At 41.6% G+C, this 6,837-nt stretch overlaps 1 protein-coding gene across 1 annotated transcript in view; it reads right to left on the bottom strand.

Annotated features, from left to right (window-relative positions):
* The window catches only part of LOC310868474 (shisa family member 6), a gene marked incomplete at both ends in the record, with an annotated part of 127,459 nt that overhangs the window by 4,157 nt on the left and 116,465 nt on the right, over nt 1-6,837 (bottom strand). The window lies entirely within an intron of this gene.

Genomic DNA, 6,837 nt, shown 5'->3' with positions numbered 1-6,837 from the left:
TGTAAATTACTTGAGTATTTGTCTATGAAAATGTGCGTTTCCCGTCTGTCATTCCGTCACCCCACGCCTCCAGGTCACGCGTGACATCACATCTCCATATATGATCTGGTCTGACATCATCAAACCCTCTACACTCAAGATATGCTATATATGCCCATGAACCCTGGCCATGGCCATGAACCCTGGTATTTATTTATTTTTGGACACGTATGACTTTGACTCCACTGTATTTCATATAGGCCTACATACATATTGTACTTTTGATGACTCCACTACATTTCTAGGATGGAAAAAGGCCATATATAAAACAGTGAAAATAGCAGATCTACAAGCTCCCAACGCATTGTGAAGTGACAGATTGTGAGCTTGTAGATCTGCTATTCTCACCAGTATTCAAGGTTCAAGGTTCACTTAATTTTGTCATTTCACATGTTTGCACATATACAACGAAAATCGTACTCAGGACCAGCAGTGTATATTTAAAAACTATCAATAAAAATAATAATTGATGTTTATGTTCAAACTATCTAGAAAATCTTAGCATTTTAGGAGGAGGGGCGTCACAGTGTTAATACAGCCAATGCATTGATATTTAAGGAATTTAAGGAATTGCCTTGAATTCTTGGAGATCCCGTCATCAAATGATTGGCTTAGGAATGAATAATAATAATAATAAAAAGGAAAATCTCCATGAATTAAGGTGTGCAATTTATAGAAAATATGTCGTTTTTTTTGGCAAACTCCTTTAAAAAGAAAAGTACTCCATGCAGTATAGGTAACTCAAGTATACAAATTTGACGGGGGCACATTTACTTGTAGAGTCAGATTTGACCGGGAGTATATCTATACTTTGACTCACAAGTACTCGTGTGTTGAGAGGGCGAGATGCAGCTTAGTTAGTGTCCGGGCCGAGTGCTTCTGCGATAAACTTCCCTGAGAGGAAGAAGAAGGTCCCTCAATATAAGGGATGGGTTTTGCCCCCTCCCCAACCTACCGATTACTAATAAAAGATGCTTAACTTCGGCTGGTGGCTATATAGCCGGTCTGGCGTTCTGCTTTTCAGGGGTCAGTGAGAAGATGGTGCCACATTATGGTGGTAAATGTCAAACCACACTAAAGCATCGGCTTTCAAGCCTGCAGAAAGTATAGCTCCTCCACAACTAGGTCAGTCTCAAGGATGTCCTGGTTCTGGGAGATTCGTGTGGGGACTTGGGGTGACTCTCGGACCATGATGTAAGGCAACGGTTCCTCCCCAGAGGTCTGTGTTTAGTCACGCCATCAGGTGTGAAACCCATACCAAAATGCATAAGTTGACTTCTGTGTATCTTTTAACTAATTTACTGCTTGAATCGATTTAGTCTGTAGTCCCTTCCCTGCCACCGGATCCAGCCGGGACTTTGGTAATTTGGATACTGTCTTTTAGTAATCCAAAGCGTTAATATTAATGTTGAATAGAGGAAGGGAGCGCTGCCGTGGTCCTTTGTTTGTTGAACTGAATACAGGTGCTCGTTGGCGAGGTTAAATCATGACATTAAAAGAAGAGGATCCAAGGCAAGGCAAAAAAGGTATTTTTTGTTTTGTAATGTTCTTTGCCGTGCCTCTTAAATAAAAAAGGCTTTTTTTCATCTCACTGGAACAGAGTGCCTTGGATCCTCTTCTTTTAACGTTAATATTAATATTGTAACCGAGGTAGTGACGATTTAGTAATGCGCCGCTAACATAGACGTTCAAACACCTCAATCTGAGAATGGATTAAGAATGCTGATAACATGGCAGTGGACGGCGGGGAATCATTTCATTGAGGGGAGTGCAGTACTTTCATCCGACGGATCATTGGTCCGAACGACAACCTACCTCCTCCCTCACCCTAACCCTAACCTCCCCCGGGGCAGACACCTAAACCTAACCGCAACCCTCTCCCGACCCGCAGCGCACCTCGGAGCATTGATCCTTCGGAGCAATGCTCCGTCGGATGATAGTATGCCTCCCCATTGAGGGACCACAGGCGAGCCGAGCATTATAGCGACGAGGATGCTGCTAGACGGTGGCTAGCGGTGAAAGCTAAAAAAACTTGTTGAAGAAATGTTCAATATATTTACTCTAGTTCTTGTCATAATTTCTTTTGGTTTTCGTCAATGAATAAAAAGGTAGTCCAAGAACATTTTTTCATCATAGTTTTAGCATTTTGACAATGCTCTGATCTAGACTAGAGGGTTACGGTTTAAGTGGTTAATGTTCTATGGAATTGTCTTGTTGTTGAAATGTGCTTTACAAATTCTTACTTACTGCTTACATCCCTGTATATAAAACTGTCAGGACTTTGGCACAACATGAATTGTCTCATATAGCCATCTAGAAATGATCTTCTAAGGTCCTCACTGGCCTTTCTGGGCTATAAGAACAGTGGTTTGAAGCCCCTGTTTATACTCTAAGTTAAGTGATTGAAACAGATAAAAGGGGACCATGTGGCACGCCACGTCTTTGAACCATGCTCATTTTCTGCACCGCAGGCAAAAAATGCAGCACGGCACAATTAGCTGGAAGGGCCGAGGAGGGACCTACACGTGAAGTGGAACCACAAGACAATGTGGGCCGGTCACTCACTGCGCCAAATTAAACACAGTGGCGTGAGAAATACTCTATTTATACTCTATTTCAAGTAAAGGTCCTATATATTTAACTTATTTATATTTATTTTTAAAATTGTGTAAATCAAAATATACTTGAAGCACTCATTTCACGTTTTCAAAATGGTTCAGAATCTTACAAAAAATAGCAGATCTACAGTACAAGCTTGCTCGTCGGCCCTATTTTCTCCATGCTATCCCTAAATGTCTTTGTCTTTTTTACTACCGGGTATTTACTCATTTGAAAACATTTTCAAATTGTTCAACTAGCCCAGGAGTTCTCAACGTTTTTGGCTGGGGACCCCCGGAAATGCTTTGGCCATGTCTCGCGAAAATACTAAAAGTTAAAATATGGAGATAAGAGGTTTCTGCCTGACAGCAACAAAAATATTACTTCCCACCACTGGGAACCATGAAGGATGTGTGCGCTTCGCTCACGACTCCTAATTAAACCCTGGCTCCCCCACTCTCCCAGATTAGATTGGCTGTGGTGCGTACATTCATGGGTCAGTTATTGATCCCAGCAGGCAGCCATGAGGGAGGGAGGAAGGGAGCCACCGGCCCACTGTAATCACATAATGCAACAGAACACTTGTGAAAGTTGTGAAACAGCAATTATAAAGTGATCTTTGGAGAGAGAGCGGGAGAGAGAGAGTCCTGTAGTCTCGTTCATATGCACCCTCTCAGAGTTAAATTGCAATAATATACGACACTGTAATAACTGTGTTATTACACTGTTCTAGCCTTATTATGATCTAACTCAGTGGTTCCCAAACCCCTTGTGGTGCGCGAGGACCTTCTAGGGGGTGCGCGACATAAAAAGGCTAATGGTGGTGCTATGATTTTATTTTTAATATATTAACATATTATGCCAATATGTGGCAAGTATATGCAGAATATAGCCTTTGCTGCATATATATGCTGCATATTCAGGTTCATATATGTGCATATATGTGGATAAATAGGAAATATATATCTCTATATAGCTTATGCAATTAATATTTCCGCTGATCTAATTAACTCAACTGAGAATGTACTGAGAAAGAGAGAAATGTAAACAATATTGTATCATGCCAATAAAGCATGAAATTGAGAGAGAGAGAGAGAGAGAGAGAGAGAGAGAGAAGTCATATAAATTCATGTTTTTCTTTCTTTTTTTGTATTTGACTCTGTTTGCGAGGATTAATTAATTAAGGAGGGCTCATTTGGTCTAAAGGGTGCACTAATCCCATTTATACTGTAGGGTGATTAGTCAGGGTAGAGACAATCCTCTCCTCTGAGGAGTCCAACAGGTCTTCATCCATACCAGATGTCACTAAACTGAAGGCCAATGCACAGTGATGTCCTTACGCATCCATGCGTACCTGTGGTGAAAAGTAACTAAGTACAATAAGCCTATACGTACAGTGTAAGTACAATTTTAAAGTACTTTTACTTTAACTTGAGTATTTTGTTGTTGTTGATACTTCAGCCCTCAGGCACTATAGTTACTTTGTCGTTTCATTTGTTCGTCTAAAATGTCTCAATATATTGCTTCATTTTATGTTTACAATGGCTAGTTTATTTCCAATCCAAAAGTAACTAGCCTTGCCGAGGCCCATAGGGCAGGAGCCTATCTCCTGTTTCTGTAGCGTGAGGCAGCTTGATGTACAAGTACACCCCCTGGACATGACGCTAGTATGTCGCAGGGACTTACCCCCAATCCAACCCTTGATGCTGAGTGTCAAGCAGGGAGGCACTGGGTCTTTGGTATGACCCGGCCAGGGATTGAACCCCAACCTCCCAGTCTCAGGGCGGACACTCTAACCACAAGGCCACTGAGCTGGTTAGATTGTACCGTGTGAAATTATGAAATAGATTATAGCATCACTGAGTCGACAGCACGGCCATCACACTGCCTGTCTTGCATTCAAAATGTATTTTACTAAAAAGGAGATTGATTCTATAATGTTATCGTCTGGTTTTGACTTTGCATTCATTTCCATCTGGGTCGCCAGCCAATGAAATCATCATTGCCACGCGGGGTACTCCTGGAATTGTGATTATGGCAGAAGTTGGTTTGGGGGGAAATAATAACAGCCGGTGCACTTTGGTGGAGAGAGAGATTTCTGCACACGGCAAATTGCATGTTGGACAAATCCTGCAGGGTTTTTGAATGAAATCCTCTTTGTAACTCAATGTGATTGATCTAGGTGGGCTCCTGTAAGGCTCCCAGCAAAGATAACAGAGCAAAAGCTTCAAGTGGATAAGGGAGGGCCGATAGTCGGCAACATATCGTCGTCGTCGGGCAGAAACCTCGCATATTTTAACTTTTTCTGTTATTTCCGTAAACGTGATCATACTACATCTAAAGTATCAACAGTAGCAGATCTACATGCTTGAAACACGAGGCAAAGCAAATCATTTATTTTTTAAATTTGAATCATAAAAAGTTAGTTTTGGCATATGAGGTTTCCACCCAACAGAGACGATATAAAAGAGCGTGACAATAAAGTAACACAAGATTGTATTCCTTATTTTTTTGTCATAACATTTACATAACAACTATATACTAATACGCTATTTCCGAGAGAGAAAATAATCGAAAAAATCTGACAGAATCATTTCGACATTTTCAACAACGATCTTCTCTTCTGGTGGTCCCTGACACAATTGGATTACTTTCATAGTATAACCAAGCCACCGCCATGCATGCGTCACAGTTTAGGAATGCGTGGTGTGAAAGCACACAGGAAAGTGCTTTTCCGACGAGGTACCTTGGAGCGTTCTGCTGCGGGACGCACACTGTTCAAGTATAACAATTCCTTGGGCCTCCTTGGCCTGGAGTTTGAATTATTCAGTGGCGGAGTTGAGCATAAAGGACCTTAGACGGGACCCTGTCACCCCGTTCAAATTATTTCTGAAGAAAACATAATGTAAAAAAAATCCAGAACGAGGACAGTGATTATTCTTCAGAATATAGAGCATTGACAATGACTCAAGTAACTCGAGCACTCAATTGCAAGTTACGAACTTGACGAAGTTAGCAAGTTGATTATCTTTTTTTTCTTTTCTTTTTTTCTTCTTTTTTCTCTCTCTCAATGGCCACTCCTTACCCTACCTGGATATCACTTACTCTACCTAACAAATGGATACATGGACACTGATGATTATTACTATGCAGGGATTGGAATCAAATCTATTCGTATTCTAATCAATTCCTCTACTTGGTGTGAATGAGTTCATTGTTAAGAACACAAGACGTTCAAATCCAGAACAGTGGAACCCTAAAGTTCTATTCTATTCATTGCAACATAATGTTCAAGTCTAAACTAAGGTTCTGCTTTAACCTTTTCTGTTATAAGAATGGGCATCATGCCAAGTATCACATTGAAAACTCAATTCAAAAGTGAAACTTTATATAGGCCTACGGCATATAGGCTACTTTCACTTTTAAACTGTGCTGCATCAAAACATAAAGCAAACAAACAAGACAAAACAATCCAGCACAACACTTTCTTCCTGCTGCAACGAACGGAACATTCCAGAAGGAAGGACAGTGACAATGGCAATTAGACACATGCAAACAATCACAAAGTTTGCAGAACGGGCAAGCAAACCAATCACAGGTTTCACAGAGCACTGTGAGCGTCACGGAAGGAGCACGAGGACAATGGTTAGACGACACATCACTGCAGTGGTGAGGGAGAGCGGTGGTGGGGGGGGGGGGGGGGGGACCGCCATTAGGATAATAATGGGGCCCATGATTTGCATTGCTGAGACATTAGAGCAACCATCTTGATGCCATACAGCGGCTGTATCGCCGGACTAAATGGCAGTTAATACATCATTAGCGGACATTAGCGACACAATGTGAGCTGCAGATGGGAGCCAAATTAGACGCCAATTAGGATGTCAGTCAAGCGGCCCAATGTTTAGATGCTGTGTGGTGTGGTCTTGCATTTTGAGAAGTTAGTCATCTCACTACGATTAGATGTTTGTGTGCATTGCCAGTGTCCCAGGCAGGTGGCCGGAATCCCGTTCTGGATACGAAGCCTTCAAAAATGGTGATTTGACGCAATTTTATAATTTTTTTATCCCACAATTTTTGTAACCGATTTTTTTCACCCGGTGCCAATTGCCTAAACTGTAATCCTGGGCGCTACTCTCACCCAGAACTGAGCTCATGCATGCTTCCTTCAATCCATGAGGAGTGAGCAGGCAACTTTTT

This window comes from Protomyctophum parallelum (assembly GCF_964188405.1).
Source record: "Protomyctophum parallelum genome assembly, chromosome: 13".
Lineage (NCBI taxonomy): Eukaryota > Metazoa > Chordata > Actinopteri > Myctophiformes > Myctophidae > Protomyctophum > Protomyctophum parallelum.
The sequence above is the reverse complement of the archived record's forward strand: the minus strand, read 5'-3'. Positions and strand labels throughout refer to the sequence as shown.